The following is a 19253-nucleotide window of genomic DNA, read 5'->3' as shown; positions in this document are numbered from 1 at the left end:
GATGGCGGCCCCAGCCCAGGACCCCAAAACAGCAAGGTGGTGCAGTGGGCTGCCCAGCCCACAGCTCGGGGCTCCCAAGGCTGCCTCCGTGTTTGGATGGGTTGGAAGGAAATGCCGAGGTTCCGTGGCCAGCCCCCTCTATCCACTCTAGCCAGAGGAGAGCCAAGCTCCCGGCTGGCCAGAGCCCGGGTTGGGGAGCAGCGCCCCCACGAGGGCTTTCTGGTGTCGCTGTCTCACGAAGTGTCAGGTGCTGAAGCCTGGGCCCGGCCCTGAGGCGGGAGTGGTGGTGGCAGGTGAGACTGGGATGGGCTCTGGCACCTGCAGCTGTGGACTGCCCGTCCACGTCTGCCGACATCCTGACTGTGGATCAAGGCCGGGAAGGGTGAGCAGAGGGGGCTGCTGCACTACAAGACCTCGGCCTTGTAGTGTGTGTGGGGGGTGGACGAGGGGTCATGAGGACAGGGATGGGGCGGGGCGTCTCTGGTAAGAACCAGTAAAATTGCCAGGCAGGACCCACCCTGAAGGCTCAGCCATGGCCCCCCTGGGACAGAGCCCCAGGAGGCCTGCTGAGCCGGGTGATGCACCAGGGCACGGGCAGGCCAGGCTGAACCCGGAGCCCCAGTGTGCGATGTGGGGAGGTGACAGGGTGAATGTGGACGGAGCGTGGGGCATGTGGGGCAGGTGGCTGTGTGACTGTGCCCGGCCCTCAGAAGGCGAAGCAGCGCTCCTTGGGGTGGCCCCCACGGTCCAGGTTGGGCAGGCAGGCGTACTGGATCATGGGTGGGGGGCCACACATCAGCACCAGCGGCTCCTCCTCTGGGGGCTGAAGGTGGTCCCGGATCATCTCCTTGTTCACGAAGCCCTGGCTGTAGTCCCAGGCTTCAGGGGCTCTGACCAGAGTGTACCAGAGCTTGAAGCGCGCAGAATGATCCTGAGTTCCTCCAGCTCAGGCCACAGCAGGATGTCCTTCTCGATCTCATGAGACTCACAGAAACCGGGGGCCAAAGAGCACTGCCACCCAGAAGGGGCTGCCCACTAACAAATCGCTACTGAGCTCCCAGGCTGGACGACGGCAGGGTGGACGCTCCCCAGGAGGCAGCCCTGGGAGGTGTGACTTCTCTGTTCCCAGGGCTGGAGAACAGCCTTGAAATATCTTTAAACTGCATCTCTATAACATACATCCTAAGTTGCTAAGAGAATTGGTTAGTGGATTCAGAGGAACTCTTATCATTATGTTCAGGGGACACTGGATGCGTTGTTTCAGAAAGTTGTCAAAGGAGAAAAACGTAAGAAAAAATGAGCACATGGAGACCTAATTTCTTCTTATTCTCCTTCCTAGAAAAGACCTCCCAACTACTTCAAGGCTGTTGGGAGGATCTCTATCATTCTAGACATGTGACTTGAAACTGGAGAGTTAACACTTCTGTTTTCTACTCCCCCTTCTTCCGTTGCTCCCCAAATCCTGGGTATTTAGCTTCCCAGAACTGCTCAGATTTTGTTTCTCCTCATTTTAACAGTCATACTCCAGGCTGCATTGCTACTGATAGTGAGGAGTATTAAAATGTTAAGGGTTCTGTAATCTCAGCACTTTGCGAGGCCGAGGTGGTTGGATCACGAGGTCGGCAGATCGAGACCATCCTGGTCAACATGGTGAAACCCCGTCTCTACTAAAAATTACAAAAAATTAGCTGGGCACAGTGGCCTGTGCCTGTAATCCCAGCTACTCAGGAGGCTGAGGCAGGAGAATTGCCTGAACCCAGGGGGCGGAGGTTGCGGTGAGCCGAGATCTCTCCATTGCACTGCAGCCTGGGTAACAAGAGCGAAACTCCGTCTCAAAAAAAAAAAAATGTTAAGGGTTGAGCCCAGGAGTATGGCCTAGCACAAATCAGGTATCACCATAATATTTTTTCTTCAACTTTTATTTTAAGTTCAGTATGCCATGGTGGTTTGCTGCACAGATCATCTCATCACCTAGGTATTAAGCCCAGCATCCATTAGCTATTCCTCCTGATGCTATCCCTCCAACACATCTGAGAGGCCTCTGAGAGGCCCCAGTGTGTGTTGTTCCCCTCCATGTGTTCATGTGTTCTCATCATTGAATTCCCACTTGTAAGTGAAAACACACAGTGTTTGGTTTTCTGTTCTTGTGTTAGTATGCTAAAGATAGTGATTTCCAACTCCATCCATGTTCCTGCAAAGGACTTGATCTCATTCCTTTTTATGGCTGCATAGTAGTCCATGGCATACACTATAATATTTAAATAATGCACTTTATGGTGAATCATTTGTATAATACAGAGCATATCTAAATTAAGGTTTTTCTGAGACAGGGTCTCCCTCTGTTGCCCAGACTGGAGTGCAGAGGCACAAAGATGATTCACTGCAGCTTCAACTTTCCCAGGTTCAAGTGATCCTCTCACCTCAGCCTCCTCAGTAGCTGGGACCACAGGCATGAACCAGTCCTGGCTTTCCATGGAGATCTTTTATGTTACTCTTTTATAACCACATCCTCTTCCCTCTCACCTACATCCCCTCTTTAGCCCCTGGCAGCTTCTAATCTGCTCCTTATTCTATAATTTTGTCTTTTTAAAAATGTTATGCAAATGGAATACAATATGTAATTACATACAATATGTAATTTTGAGATTGGCTTGTAATCACTCAGGATAAATCTCTGAGATTCATCTAAGGTGTTGCATGTATCAATCATTGGTTCCTTTTTATTGCTAAACAATACTTCTTGGTATGGATGTCCTACAGCTTTTTACAGTTGAAGGGTGTCTGATAGATTGCTTCCAGTTTGGGGTCATTAGGAATAAAATTGCTATAAACATTAACGCATGAGTCTTTGTGTGAACACAAGTTTTCATTACTCTGGAAAAAGAAAAAGCCTGGCAATGTAATTTCTGAGTCATATAGCAGTTGCATGTCTAGTTTTTAAAGAAACTGCCAAAATGTTTTCTGAAGTGACTCTACCATTTTACATTCCTAACAGGAATGTATGAATAATCTAGTTTCTCTTCATCCTCTCCAGCAATTGCTGCTGTCATGATTTTTTAACTTAGCCATTCTGACAGGTACACAGTGATGTCTCATTATGGTTTGAATTTGCATTTCCCTGGTGGCTAATGATGTTAAACATCATTGCATTTGCTTATTTGCCATGTGTGTTTCCTCTTCAGTGAAATGCTTCTTCATGTCTTTTGCCTGCTTTCTAATTGGATTATTTGCTTTCTTAATGTTGGGTTTCAAGATTTCTTACTAGTAAGACATTAATGCTAATATTAAGGCTGTGTGGTTTGCAAATATTTTCTCCAATTGCCTGTCTTTTCAATCTTTTAGTAGGATATTTTGCATAGGAAATTTTTAATTTGATGAAGTCTAATTTATCAGTTTTCCATTGTATGATTGTGCTTTTGTGTCAAGTCTATGAACCTTTGCCTAGTCCAATATCCCAAATGTTACAGTTTTAGATTTTACATTTAAGGCAGTGATCTGTTTTGAATTACTTTTTTATTAAGCTGTGACAATTAGGTGGAAGTTTACGTTTTTGCCTTTGGATTATCTAATTACTCCAGCACCATATGTTAAAAATTCCTCCATTGAATTGCTTTCGCACTTTGTTGAAAATCAGTTGGGCATGTTTGTGTCGGTCTATTTCTTTTTCGCTGATCTACACCTGTGTCTATCCTTCCATCAGTGCCACACAGTCTTGATTGGTGTATCTACATAATAATTCTTGAAAACAGGAAAACTGATTATTCCCATGTTATTCTACTTTTTCAAAATATTTGAGATATCATTGTTCCTTTGCCTTTTTATATAATTTCAGAGTTGTCTTCTCTGTATATATAAAAAGATCATCCTGAGATTTTGATAGAAATCAGATTAATCCTATACAGAAATTTGGAGAAAACTGATGTCTTTACTACATTTTCCCATCTGGGAACATGGTACAATTTTCCATTTACATAGATCTTTTATTTCTTTCATCATTATTACATAACTTTTAATTTGTGGGTGTCCTATACAAGAGTTACTAGGTTTACACCTAGGAATTTCATTTTTTTCTGAACTATTATAAACAATATTTTATTTTGAATTTTAGGTATACATGTGTTCTTTAATAGTGCATAGAAACACAACGGTTATTATTCATATGTTTATCTTGTATCCTGAGATGTCACTGAAATAATTTATTAGTTCTATAAATGTTTTTGTATATTCCTTGGGATATTCTATGTAAATATGTCGTCCTCAGATAGAAACAATTTTATTTATTCTGTTCCAGTTTGTGTGCTTTTTATCTTCTTTTCCTACCTAATTGCACAGTCTAGAATTTCCAGCACTATGCCAAGTAAAAGTGGTGAGAGTGGAAATATTTGCTTTGTTCCCAATCTTAAGAGGAAAGCATTCAATTTTTTATTATTAAGTATGATGTTAGCTGCAGGTGTTTTGTGGATGCTCTTCATTAAGTTAAGGAATTCTCCACCATTCCTGATTTTCTAAGAGCTTTTGGTATTTGTTTTTACAATAAATGGGTGTTGAATTTTGTCAAATGTTTCTTTCTTCTACATCAGTTGATATGAGCAGATAATTTTTTCTTTGTTAACTTGTTAACATGATGGATTACGTTGATTGACTTTCAGATGTTGACTTTGCACTGCTCAGCAATAAATAGGAATGAAATAACGGCATTTGCAGCAACTTTGATGGAATTGGAGGCCATTATTCTCAGGGAAGTAGCTCAAGAATGGAAAACCAAACACTGTATGTTCGCACTCATAAGTGGGAGCTAAGCTAAGAGGATGGAAAGGCATAAGACCGATAAAATGGATTTTGGGGACTCAGGGGAAAGGGTGGGAGAACAGTGAGGGATAAAAGACTACGCATTGGGTACAGTGTACACTGCTGTGGTGATGGGTTCACCAAAATCTCAGAAATCACCACTAATCACTTATTAATGTAAAAAAATCAATTCACACAATTTATAAAAATGAATGAATAAATCTGTGTAATGTTAAAAAATGTTGAATTCTGTAGAATTCTTTTTCTATATTGCTGAATTCTATTTGCTAATATTTTGTTAAGGACTTCCACATTATATTAAAGAAGGATATTGGTCTGTGGTTTTTCTTTATTAAAACTGTCCTATTCTAGATTTGGTATCAGAGTAATGCTACCTTCATAAAATGAATAGGGAAGTACCCTTTTCTATTTCTGCAATAGATTGTATACAGTTGGTGTTTACTCTTCTTTAAATATTTGATATAATTCTCCAATGAAACCATCTGATCTGGAGCTTTCTTTTCTGAAAGTGGTAAAATTACTAATTCGATTTCCTTAATAGTCATGGGGCTTTTTGAATTATCTATTTCACATTGCATGAGTTCCATTCTTCCTTTCTTCTCCCTTCTCTTCCCTCTTGTATTATTTGGAGAATTAGTTAATGACATCTAAATTGTCAGATTAATGTGTATATAATTGTTTGTAGTGTTCACTTATAATTTTTTGATGTCTGCAAAATTTTTGGTGCTATCCCTGTTCCATTCCTAATATTAGTAATTTGTGTTTTTTCTTCTTATTTTCTTTGTAAATCTTGCTAAGGTTTGTCAATTTTATTAATCTTTTGAAATAACCATGGTTTTGTTTGGTTAACATTTTTGTTTTTCTGTTTGTACTTTCATTGATTTCTACTCTCATCTTCCTTATGTTTATTTTCTTCTTTATGCTTGCTTTGGGTTTATTTTGTGTTTCCTTTTTAAGTTCTTGATGTAGAAGCTTAGATTATTGAGTTGAGACCTAACTTCTTTTCTAATGTAAGCATTTAGTCATTACATTTCTCTCTCAGCCCTGCTTTACTTGTGCACACAAATTTTGATATGTTGCAGGCTCATTTTTATGTAGTTTAATGTATTTTTAAATTTTCTCTTGTTATTTTATCTTTGGCACATGTGTTATTTGTAAGTGTATTTAGTTTTCAAGTGTTTGGATATTTTCCTATTACCTGTTTATTTAAAAAATATGGACGAGTCTTGCTATGTCACCCAGGTCCTGAACTCCTGGGCTCAAGCAATTCTCTCACCTCGGCCTCCCAAAGAGCCAGGATTATAGGTGGGAGCCACCATGCCCAGCCCCTGTTATCTGTTATTAATTTCAAATCTAATTTCATTATGGTTAGATAACAAACTGTATGTTTTCAATTTTTATAATTTGTTGAAGTTTGTTTTATGGCCCAAGATATCATTTTTCTTAATATATGCTCAGTTGCTGATATGGTTTGGATGTGTCTCCACCCAAATCTCATCTTGAACCATAGTTCCCACAGTCTCACAGGACCCGGTAAGAGGTAATTGAATCATGGGGGGGTGGGACTTTCCTGTGCTGTTCTCTTGATAGTGAATGTAGTCTCATGAGAACTGATGGTTTTATAAAGGGGAGTTTCCCTGTGCAAGTTCTGTTATTCTTTCTTTCTTTTCTTCCTTTCCATTCTTCCTTTCTTCTCCCTTCTCTTCCCTCTCCTCCCCTCCTCTCCCTTCCCACCCCTTTCTTTCTTTCTTTTGTGATGGACTCTCACACTGTTACCAGGCTGGAGTGCAGTGGCACAATCTCAGCTTGCTGCAACCTCTGCCTCCTGGGTTCAAGTGATTCTCCTGCCTCAGCCTCCTGAATAGCTGGAACTACAGGCATGTGCCACCACAGCCAGGTACTTTTTGTATTTTCAGTAGAAACAGGGTTTCATCATGTTGGCCAGGATGGTCTCAATCTCTTGACCTCGTGATCCACCCACCTCTGCCTCCCAATGTGCTGGGATTACAGGTGTGAGCCACTGCACCTGGCCACTGTTATTATTTCTTGCTGCCACCATGTAAAAAGTGCCTTCTGCCATGATTGTGAGCCTTGCAGAACTGTGAGTCCATTAAACCTCTCTTTTTTTATAAATCACCCAATCTGGGGCACGTCTTAATCAGCAGCATGAAAACCGACTAATACAGAGGCCACTGACGAGAACCTGTGTACTGCTGTTGTTTGGTATAGAGTTCCCTAAATATCTATTTGATCTTGTTGGTTGTTGGTGTTGTTGAGTCCTATATTCTTTCTGACCTTCTTTCTAGTTGTTGTTAAACCAATTTTGGAAAGGGGTGGGTTGAAGTCTCCAACCATAATTGTGGATTTATCTATTTTTTCTTTCAGTCCTATTAGATTTTGCTTCACATATTTTGCGTCTTCATTGTTTGTTGTATATACATTTAGAATTACTATGTCTTTTGGTGGATTGACCTTTTTATCATTATATAATATCCTTCTCTGTCCCTGGCAATTTTCTTTTTTCTTAAGCCTAGTATGACTAATAATATATCTACTCTTGCTTTTTAAAATTAATATATACATGATATATTTTTCTATCTTTTTGCTTTCATCTTGACTATATCATTATATTTCACGTAAGTTTCTTATAGACAGCATATAGTTGGGTCATGTTTTATAATCCATTGTAACAATATCTGTCTTTTAATTGATGTATTTAGACCACTTCCATTTGCTGTATTTTTTTGTTTTGTTTTTTGCATGATCTTTGTTTTCATTTGTCTTTCTTTTCCCTGAATTCCTGAGAGTTACTTTTTTAGAACTCCATTTATATTTACCTATAGCATTTTTTTAGCATATCTATTTGTGTAACTTCTTTATTTTTTTGGCGTTTTAGGTGTGACATAATATATGCACAACTAATCACAGTGTATTGAAGTTTTCATTTTACCAGTTTGAGTGAAGTATAAAAATTATGCCTCCCTTTACCCTCCTTTGCTTCTAGTAGCTCTTTTCTATATACAATTTTTTCTACATACAATTAGGGGATTAGTATTTTTTCTATATCCAATAGGGTAATGCCATAGTACTTAGACAATATATAATTTTTTTTTTTTGACAGAGTCTTACTTTGTCACCCAGGCTGGAGTACAGTGGTGTGATCTCGGCTCACTGCAACCTCTGCCTCCTGAGTTCAAGTGATTCTCCTACCTCAGTCTCCCAAGTAGCTGAGATTACAGGGGTGCACCAGCATGACTGGCTAATTCTGTGTTTTTAGGAGAGACGGAGTCTCATCATGTTGGCCAAGCTGGTCTTGAACTCCTGACCTCAAATGATCCACCCACCTTGGCTTCCTAAAGTCAAGGGACTTCCTAAGTCCCAGTCTCTTGGCTGGGAATACAGGTATGAGCTACTGCACCTGGCCAATACATAATTTTTGTTCCAGCATCAAATGTAAGATAAAAAATTCAAGAGAAGAAGGGAAGTCTATAGTGTTTACCCATATTTTTGCTTTCCATGTTCTTTCCCTTCTTCCTGATATTCCAAGATTTCTTCTTTTATTATTTGCTTTCTGCTTCAGGAACTTTAGTTATTTAGGTCTTCTGGTTACAAATTCTTTCACTTTTTCTTCATCTGAGAATATATTGATTGCTTTTTCATTTCTGAGGGATGTTTTTGCTGGTTATAGGGCTTGGGGACAGTTGTTTTCTTTCAGTAGCAGAAGAATATGCCACTTTCTTTTGGCCTCCATGGTTTCAGACAAAAAAATCACCTGTCATTTAAATTTTCCACTTAGTAGGTAAGGTGTCATTTCTCTCTTGCTGTTTCCAAGGTTTTTTTTTTTTTCTTTGTTTTTAGTCTTCAGAAGTTTGACTTTATGTATGTCTTGGTGTGGATTTCTTTAGGTTAATCTGTTTGGAATTTGCTCAACTTATTGAATCTGTAGGTTTATATCTTTTTTCAAGTTTGAAGAACTTTTTGACAATATTTCTTCAAGTACGCTTTCAGCCTTGCCTTCTTATCTCCTTTCCTCTCTTTCAGGGACTATGTTTGTCACGTGAATATTAGATCTTTTGCTACAGTTTCACAGGTCCCCCAGGCTGTGTTTATTTGTTTATTTTCTCTCTTTTTAGGATTGAGTGATTTATATTGTTCCATATTCAGTTTACTTATTATTTTCCCTGCTTCATCTATTCTGTCACTGGGCCCACCCAGAGAGCTTTAAAGTTTTGGTTACTGTATTTCTCAGTGCTAAAATTTTCATTTGATCCTTTTTGTCTTCTATTTCTTTCCTGAAATGTTCTATTTTTCTTTTTTTTTTAACTGATGCTGTTCTTTCATCAGCTGTTGGCTGATGTGTTTTTATGAGTGCTTTAAAATCTTTATAATTACAGTATCTTTGTCATGTCTTTGCTGGTGTCTATTGATTGTCTTTTTAAAATTTTATTTTGAGATCTTTCTTGTTCTTGGTATGATAAGTAAGTGATTTTTTAAAAACTGAAATCTGGACATTTGGGAGTACCATAAGACTCTGGAGCTTATGTAACCTTCATCTTTTTCTGGCTTCCTCTGATGCTACTTTGGCAGGGGAGGGAGAGGGGACCACCTCATTACTGCCAAGTGAAGTTAGAAGCCCAGGTTTACCCTAACCTTTGTTGGCTGCTGAGGCAGGGAATCCTTTTTGCCACTGGGTGTAGGTGAGAGTTCTGGCTCCCCATTAGGTCTCCACTGAGATCTCCCTGGCTGGCTAGCATAGAGATGCCTCATTATGTACCCCTACCAGAGTGCTGCTCCTTATGTACCCACACTGCTCCTAATGTGCCCCCATTGTTATTATGGTGGAGATGTAGAAGGACCTCATTATGGCTGGATAGTGATGAAACTCCTGACTCTCCACACCAGGCCTCCTGTGACACCATCCCAATGGGAATGGAGAAGGGTCCCTTATTACTATTAGATGAGAATGGGAGTCCAGCCTCTTCACTCAGCCTTTGCTGGCGTAGACGGGAGTGGGACCAGAGATTTTTCTGTATTATTTGTCTAAAGTGGAGCAGTTATTATCTCAAAGATCTTTTGTCTTGCTAGGGTGTTCCTTTCCTGGCTCGCTCTCTGTCTCTGTCTCTGTCTCTCTCTCTCTCTCTTTCTCTCTCTGTTTCTCTGTCTCTATCTCTCTCTCAACATGGTCTTGCTGTGTTGCCCAGGCTAGTCCTGAATCCCTGGCCTCAAGCAATCCTTCTGCGCTGGCCCCCAAAGTGCTGGGATTATAGGTGTGAACTGTCATGCCCAGCCTTGTCCTTTCTTTTGGCTAGAGTAAGCAAGCTTTTGTTGGGACTTGTTTGTTTGTTTGTTTACACCCATTAGCATTTGCAGGTTGCTAGCTCTTCAGCTGCAAGTCTGAGCTGTATGAGGGGAAAAGAAAAAAACCAGGAAAAGTCCCACCATATTGTTTCTTGGATTCTGAGGTTCCCTAGTCAGTCTACCTTCTCTCCACCTTGTAGAGTTTCCCTGTGTTTGATCTATGTAAGTTGGACAGGATTTTCTTTTGCACTTAGTGAGAGGTATAGGGAAAGTACATCTATTCTGCCTTCCTACATGCGGAAGTCTTCACAGAGCGTTTTAATACAGATAATAACAGTGCCTACCTCATAGATACCTCAAAAGACTATTGTGACAGTTAAGTAAGTTAATTGGACCACTGGAATAGCATCTGGCATATAGTAAGCCTTACACAAGTGTTAGTTATTATTATTTGATAAACAATATAATGTGGTTGTTGAGGGAACAGATTCTAGAACCAGACTCTCAAGCTAAGTGTAAATCTCAGCTCTTACACTTAACAACTGCATTAATTTTACTTAATTTCTCTATGCCTAAATTTTCTCATTGTACATCGTGATAATAATAATTTCTTCTTCACAGGGCTATTGTGAGAATTAAAATAATTAATATATCTAAAGCCCTTAGAAGATTGCCTGACATGGAATAAGTTCTATTTAAATATTAGATACTATCCTTTTTTTTTTTTCAGATGGATTCTCACACTGTCACCCAGACCAGAGTGCAGTGGCATGATCTTGGCTCACTGCAACCTCCGCCTTTCAGATTCAGGCGATTCTCCTGCCTCAGCTTCCCAGGTAGCTGGAATTACAGGCACCCGCCACCACACCCGGTTAGTTTTTTGTATTTTTTTTTTTTTTTTTTTTGAGATGGAGTTTCGCTCTTGTTACCCAGGCTGGAGTGCAATGGCGCGATCTCGGCTCATCGCAACCTCCGCCTCCTGGGTTCAGGCATTTCTCCTGCCTCAGCCTCCCGAGCAGCTGGGATTACAGGCACGCGCCACCATGCCCAGCTAATTTTTTGTATTTTAGTAGAGACAGGGTTTCACCATGTTGACCAGGATGGTCCCGATCTCTTGACCTCGTGATCCACCTGCCTCGGCCTACCAAAGTGCTGGGATTACAGGCTTGAGCCATCGCGCCCGGCGTGTATTTTTAATAGAGACAGGGTTTCACTATGTTGGCCAGGCTGATCTCAAACTCCTGACCTCATGATTGCTCTCCTCCACCTCCCAAAGTGCTGGGATTACAGGTGTGAGCCACTGCGCCTGGCCTAGATATTATTCTTTTAAACTAAAGTACTTTATTGTCTCCTCAAAATACCCCCATGAAGTAAGTAACAAGGCATCATTACCTTCATTTACAAACAGAGAAACAGAAGTTCTAAGGCACACAGTGTCCAGCCCAAGGTTACAGAGACAGTAAGTGGCAAAGCTAGCCTCAGTCACAGTTCTTCTGACTTCAGGTAAACATTTAGCTGAGGCTTGGCAAAAGTGGAAAGTGAAAACTGGTATTCATGCTGAGAGAACAAGGTGGGTGCTTAGATGGCCAACAAGAAAGAACAGAAATCATTCCTGGGATAGCAAGACAGAAAGAAGACCTGAAGAAGACGGAGAGAGTGTGGCAAGAATGCAGTTGTTGGGCTAAGTCTAAGTCAAGATATTGGTGTTAAAGAAATCACCAAGATTTCCAGTGAGAGACTTCTGCCCCCAAATGCATTCCATCAGTGTCCCCTATTCAGGGAGTAGTGAAGGGTGTCCTAATTGCTTGCCACTCCCCTACAGGGTGGCTTTTCTGCAATAAATAGCTCAAGAGTCTAGTTCCAAGAAAAAGCAGAGGCTGCACCTTCTTTGGTTCAGAATGCCCTCAAGCCTGACTCTTAATAGAGAGACTTCCTCCCCAAGATATTCCTACTGTTGCCCCCTACACTCTGCCAGCTTTCTGCACACTTCTGAGCCTGTCCAAGTCCAGCACGTGACTCGGGGCTATGTCAAGTGTCCTCAAGCTTTCCTTGAGACACCAGCCCAGACTGAGCTTGCCCCTTCCTCAACCTTGAGCATTAACGATTTCTACCATGTTTAAAGATGTGTCCAGTCAATTAGGCATTATATAATATCTAGTTTTATGTATTTCCTGATATGTTTCATCTGTGTAAATTCTGTATTACCGACAAGACCATGGCTGTTAAGGCAGGGTTTGTGTTATATAGATTTAGGGGGCTGGAATAACAGCATCTGACATAGAACAGTACGTAGTACATCAATTAATACTTGTTAACTCTCAAACACAGGGTCACAGCCAAGCAGAGCTGCTATTATGTGGGGTATATAGGGCCCCTGGAAAATTGTTTGTTGCTATTTAATTTTTGTTTCATGATTATAAACAACTGAGCAATTCAGCTAGATGTGAAGGGAAATAAGAAAAATATGAAACCCAAAGAACTGTAGTGAGAGCATGAAGATTATAGGATATTGTGAGTAAATGGGGTGGAAGGGTGTTTTCCTGAGCTACAGAAAAAATTGTTGGTGGTAGATAAAAACAAGTCAAATTTACTAGCATTTTTCACAATTGTCAATGGCGATATCCTTGCTGGTTTTATTGTTCCTGCATCCAAAGTGCTCAATGGTTTTCCGCAATATTTATGTCCTCTTTGATCTTGCCAAAGACAACAGGCTTGCAATCTAACCACTCAGTCTTGGCAGTGCAGATGAAAAACTGGTAACTGTTTGTGTTGAGTCCTGCATTTACCATGAACATCATGCCAGGACCTGTATCCTTCAGGATGAGATTCTCATCATCAAATGTAGATAAACTTGTCACCAATGCCATAATGGCAGGAAGTCACCACCCTAGCACATAAGGCCTCGAATAATTCTGTAAAAGCCAGAACCAAATCTTCTCTAACGAGTTCTCAAACATAAAAATTTTCTGCTGTCTTTGGAACTTTGTCTGCAAACAGCTTAAAGAAGACACAGCACAACTTGATGATGGCATCAAAGAACAAAGAATTGACCATGACTGGGGCAATTGGCTCTGGGAGGCTCCCATCTGCAAAGCAAGAAAAATATATATGTATTTTTTACAAAGTCTTCTTTAACTAAACAGTTTCATTTAAACTGCTTTACAAAGTGTGTGGGCCCCTGGAAAGTACAGTGATTTACCAATAAAAATTCAGAATAATGGGTAGAAAGAAGAAGAGATACTTACGTATTTTATTGTCAAATCAGGGCAAGTGTCCAGACACATTCTCTTCCTATTTTGATCTAGAAATCATCTCTTCATCTTCTTTATTGTCACAGATGCCATTCCTGGATAATTTCACATTTCCCACGAGGATAAAAAGGTAGCAGTACCATTTTGACTCACAATGTCATGACTCTTGGGAACCTGTTTATATTGGAACCATAGAGATCTGCTTGTCTCTGCAGTTCCCTAAGTCCATTTATTTAATGCTGGTTACATCACTACACATGTCACTAGATCATCTACTGTGTGGCCTGTTTCCAATAACTCTCTCCAAGGTAATTACTGCAATTCATTGATGATGACCACAAATGCAAGTCTCACTCAGAGAACTATGGAAAATGTGAACAATAATCCATTTTGAGGTCCTGTAGTTTACAGTTTGGAATTGTGTCACATAAAGGTGGAACAGCAGCATGTTTTCCAGCTCTATCTTCTCTTGAATTCTTTGGGCTGAATGTGATCTCTTCTGATCCCCACTAACCTCCTGTCTTCCACACACCACCACTAGAATTATTTACCAGAAAAAAAGTTACCTTTTTTTTTTTTTTTTTTTTTTTTGAGACAGAGTCTTACTCTGTCATTCAGTCTGGAGAGCAGTGGCATAATCTCGGCTCACTGCAACCTCCCCCTCCCGGGTTCAAGCAATTCTCCTGCCTCACCCTTTTGAGTAGATGGGATTACAGGCACCTGCCACCACTTATGGCTAATTTTTTGTATTTTTAGTAGGGATGGGGTTTCAGCATGTTGGCCAGGCTGGTCTTGAACTCCTGACCTTGTGATTTGCCCACTTCAACCTCCCAAAGTGCTGGGATTACAGGCATGAGCCACCGAGCGTGGTCAAAAGTTACCTTTTTTTAATGTTAAAAAGTGTTCAAAAAAAATGAGGTCTTTTTTCTTTTCTTGTGTGGCAACTTTCCCTTGTGCCTGGCATTCCGAGTCATGCATGTATGCAAGGTTTTGAAAAATCTGAGAGGTAGAGAAGGGGTCAAAAGATGAGTTGTGAGGAACATTCCACAAGTTATGAAAATATAAATTCAGAAAGGTATCACTAAAACTATTTTACTAAGTTGTATTATTGATAACATCCATTAAAATAGGCTATTATCAAAAAGACAACAACAGATGCTGGTTAGGATGCAAAGAAAGGAGAACACTAGCACACTACTTGGGGGGAATGGACACTGGTACAGCCACTATGGAAAACAGTATGGATGTTCCTCTAAAAACTAAAGATACATGTATTATACCATCCAGCAATCCCACTGCTGAGTATTTTTTATTTAAAAAAGGGAATTAGAGATATCTGCACTCCTATGTTCATTGCAGCACTATTCACAATAGTCATGATATGGAATCAGCCTAAGTATCCATCAATAAATGGATTAAAAAATCTTGTATACATATACACAATGGAATACTGCTCAACCATCAAAAGAATGCAGTTCTGTCATTTGCAGCAACATAGATGGAACTGGAATATATTGTATTAAGTGAAATAAACCAGGCATAGAGAATAATTCAGAATAATGGGTAGAAAGAAGTGGAAATATCGCATGTTCTCACTCATATGTGGGATCTAAAACAATCTCATGGAGGTAGAGAGCAGAATAATAGTTACTAGAGGCTGGGAAGGTTTTGGGATGGGAAATAAAGAGAGAGGTTGGTTAAGGTGCAAGAATACAATTAGAAGGAATAAGTTCTAGTGTTCCATAGTATAGTAGGGTGACTATAATTAACAATAATTTATTATATATTTCAAAATAGCTAGAAGAGAAGATGTGGAATGTTCCCAATATAAAAAAAAATGTTTGAGGTGATGAATCTCCCAATTACCTTGATTTGATCATTTTACATTGTATGATGTTTAATGTAAGATGTTGTATGATGTTTAATATCACATGTATCTCACACATATATACAATTATTAAGTATCAATAAAAATTTTATTAAACTATCATTCATAACATCCAATATTTTCTTTTCTTTTTTTTTTCTTTTTCCCCAAAACTGTCATACTCCTAGGAACGGAAAGGCCATCCTGGGAGGGTCCGTTGTGCATTAGAAGAGCCTTCCTCTGCCTCCCAGAAAACAAGCCACGCACACAGTGGACCTGTGTGATTAAGCGGAGCTGAGTGGCCTATTTTATAGTTTTAAAAGTCAACTTTCTTTGGTCATCATTAATCTCTGCCACAATCACATGTATTGCTCAGGCCACCACTACCAACATTACTTCTCAGTTTCATTCAAAGGAATGTTGTCAAATATGTGGATTCCTGCTACCCTGAAATCCAGATAAAGCAATGGACATTTTGATGAATACTAAATATTGAATTAATTTTTTAGCTAAAAAGCAATTGTTCAAGTTCTTGGTTTCCCTGGAAGGAGAATTTATTCACATTTGCCTGTTTTTCTTTCTAAGTAGAGTGTGCTAGGCTTCTCCCCTCCCAATTTAGAAAACAGATGGCTGTTCAGGAAAAGTTTTTAACCAACTGACTTCGCAATAAACAGATGTGACGGATATTAATGTGATCGAAATAAACTATTATAAGCTAATGCTCACTGTGAGCCCTATGCTGTACTAGGTAGTTCTCTCCTGTTATCACATTTACTTAATTGAGCAACTAATATTTACTCAGCATTTGGTACTTCTCTTAAATGCAACTTAGCATAGTACAGAGGTTGTCAGCTTACCTAGAGTTGACTTCTTCTCCTTACCTAGAGTTGAGTGCCAACATCTGTTATAGCATCATAATGAGATGAATAACTAAGACTTTAAGGCATAATATATTGCATTTTTCATGTTGTTATGAAGGTTCTCCATCATAACCTAAGAAAACTATATAAACTGTTATTTTATAGTTTAAAATTATTATTATTAGTTATTGGAGATAGTTTCTCACTCTGTCATTTAGACTAGAGTGCAGTGGTATGCTCAAAGCTCACTGTAACCTTGAACTCCTGGGACCAAGTGATTCTCCTGTCCAGCAAATTTTCTTTCTTTTTTTTTTTTTTTTTTTTTTGAGACAGAGTGTCACTCTATTGCCCATGCCGGAGTGCAGTGGTGTGATCATGGCTCACTGTAGCCTTCATTTCCCAAGCTCAAGTGATTCTCCTACCTCAGCCTCCCAAGCAACTGGAACTACAGGTGTTTGCTACCACACCCTACTAATTTTTGTATTTTTTGTAGAGATGGGGTTTCACCAAGTTACCTAAGCTGGTCTCAAACTTCTGGTCTCAAGTAATCCTCCCACCTCGGCCTCCTAAAGTGCTAGGATTACAGGGATCAGAAACCAGGACTTGCCTTCATTTTTAATAAGAAACGTAACCTGAAAAAAATATCTAGGGAAAAAAGTTGTAATTCACTTAATTTATTAACTTCACTAAGCATTATTGAATATATTATTATGGGCTAACTAAAAAACAATTCCATTCAGTGGTCACACACACACACACACACACCCAAAAACAAGAAAACAGAAACCTTCATGAAATATTGCTTATCACAAGCCAAGTTTATATGTTGAAATTATAGCCCTCTCTGTGATGATACTAGGAGGTATGACATTAGAAGGTGATTCAGTCATGAGGGTGGAGTCCTTATGAGTGGGATTAGTGCCCTTATAAGAAGATAAATAAGAGGCAATCTCTCTGGACTATGCAAGAATATGATGAAAAGACAGTCTCCTACAAACCAAGAAGAGGACAATTCACCAGCTTGCAGAACTGTGAGAAATACATGTTTGCTGTTGAAGCCACTCAGCCTGTGGTATCCTATTATAGCAGCCCAAACTGTTTAAGGCAATTCTTGTTTATGTTTATGCAGAGCTACTAATAAATAAAACCGATTAGTTAACACCAAAGATTTCATACAAATCATTTAAAACATGGATGATAATATTCATATTAAAGAAATATAATTTCTGGCCGGGTGCGGTGGCTCACGCCTGCAATCCCAGCACTTTGGGAGGCCGAGGTGGGTGGATCACGAGATCAAGAGATCGAGACCATCCTGGTCAACATGGTGAAACCCAGTCTCTAATAAAAATACAAAAAAATTAGCTGGGCATGGTGGCGTGTGCCTGTAATCCCAGCTACTCAGGAGACTGAGGCAGGAGAATTGCCTGAACCCAGGAGGCGGAGGTTGCAGTGAGCCGAGATCGCACCATTGCACTCCAGCCTGGGTAACAAGAGTGAAACTCGGTCTCAAAAAAAAAAAAGAAATATAATTTCTGTGTTGGCTTTGAATGCTCTGATATTTAAAAAAATTAATACCTGCACTTGGCTTCTTTGATTTGCAGGTCTTTTGGGCATTTAAATAGAAGCGGCATTTATTACCTGATGCCTACTAACACTGTAGCTCAGGGATGGGCAAACTACAGCCCCCTTTCCCCACCTCTGTCATTTTCTAAATAAAGTGTTGTTGGAATATATCCACTCTCTTTCACATATTGTCTCAGGCTGCATGGGTTGCCAACCTCTACTGTAGACTTTGTTGGAATACTTTGTAGAGAAATGTGGCAAGAAGAAATGTAATCTCTTTCATAGAACTATCTACCCAAAGAGATAATTTATCTTCAGTAAAATAGTTTCCTAGTACAGTAACAAATTAGCCTTATAACTGATTTCCCATTAACCTCAGATTGAAATGTTCCCAACCCTGCTGAATGCTCAGTGTCATTACAATGATGTATCCACAGCCGTGGGCAACATTCTACTCTGGACCAGTAGTTGGCCTCAGTTTTGCATTATTCTTAATTTTAAAAGCCAAACTTACATTTATTAAGGTTAATAAAGCCCCAGAATCTCATTAGTGGCTAAACAACCCTTCTCTGGAAACCACATTGTTTTTTCAGAAGTAGTAGTTCACTTTAAGAGTCCATAAACCTATTTTATCTTATAGAATATGGCATTGGCCTGTCTTTAAAAATGAACTTGCCTTTCTTTCTTTTTTCTTTCTTCTCTTTTTCCTTTCTTCTTTCTCTTTTTCCTCTCTCTCTCTCTTTCTCTCTCTCTCTCTCTCTCTCTCCCCCTCTCTCCTTTCTCTTTGACAGAGTCTGGCTCTGTTGCTCAAGTCCAGGCTGGAGCGCAATGTCACAATCTCAGCTCACTGTAATCTCTGTCTCCCGGTTTCAAGCAATTATCCTGCCTCAGCCTCCTGAGTAGATAGGATTGCGTGTGCCACCATATCAGGCTAATTTTTGTATTTTTTAGTAAAGATGGGGTTTCACTATATTGGCCAGGCTGGTCTCAAACTCCAAGTTTCTATTTCTTTAACAAATGCCTTTCTAAGTACTTGAGGTACAATTTCTATGATGCTGCCAAAAACAATTAACACATATGTGTTGGGTAAATAGAGAGCATGTATCAGAGTGGGAGGAACATGCATGCCCTTTGGGATCAGAAATCTCTGAGTTCAGCTCTCACAGGTTCCTCCCCCTGCTAGTGTATGGTAACCCTCTGAGCTTCCATTTCCTTATCCTTAAGATAAACGTCATCTATGTCACAGGATTGTGGTCAGGTTTTTAAACAATGCATGTAAAATGCACAGTGGGAGCCAGGCACAGGGCAGTTTACAAGTGGTGATTTAGTGAATGCCACTGAAGTGGGCTTAGTCATATTTCCTTTCAAATTTCTTTTTGACTTAATTGGATTTTCCTAGAGGTGAACTAGATGCTTAAAAGTAGTAATGCTTAAACTTATTCAGGCAAACTTTAATACATTTAGGATACCATGTCTTTACTGAAACAACAGTTTCAAAAGACAGTTTGTAGCTTGAACTGGAAAGAGAATATAAAGATAAAGGACTCCAGAAGGCTCAGGTACAGCTCTGGTGTTGTCGACGCTACTTAGAGCCTTAACTTC

At 39.8% G+C, this 19253-nt stretch overlaps 1 long non-coding RNA gene and 1 other non-coding gene across 2 annotated transcripts in view; one reads left to right on the top strand and one right to left on the bottom strand.

Moving 5' to 3' along the window:
• The window catches only part of LOC128928535 (uncharacterized), a 117744-nt gene that overhangs the window by 44323 nt on the left and 54168 nt on the right, over positions 1-19253 (top strand). The gene's annotated exons all lie outside the window — the stretch shown is intronic.
• On the bottom strand, positions 15397-15529 carry LOC118144672 (small nucleolar RNA SNORA64/SNORA10 family). Its single transcript, XR_004729422.3, has one exon. It is a non-coding gene; the product is annotated as a small nucleolar RNA SNORA64/SNORA10 family (small nucleolar RNA).

The sequence above is a fragment of the Callithrix jacchus genome, chromosome 9 (genome assembly GCF_049354715.1).
Source record: "Callithrix jacchus isolate 240 chromosome 9, calJac240_pri, whole genome shotgun sequence".
Lineage (NCBI taxonomy): Eukaryota > Metazoa > Chordata > Mammalia > Primates > Cebidae > Callithrix > Callithrix jacchus.
Note: the sequence above shows the minus strand (reverse complement) of the source record. Positions and strands in the feature narration are given on the sequence as shown.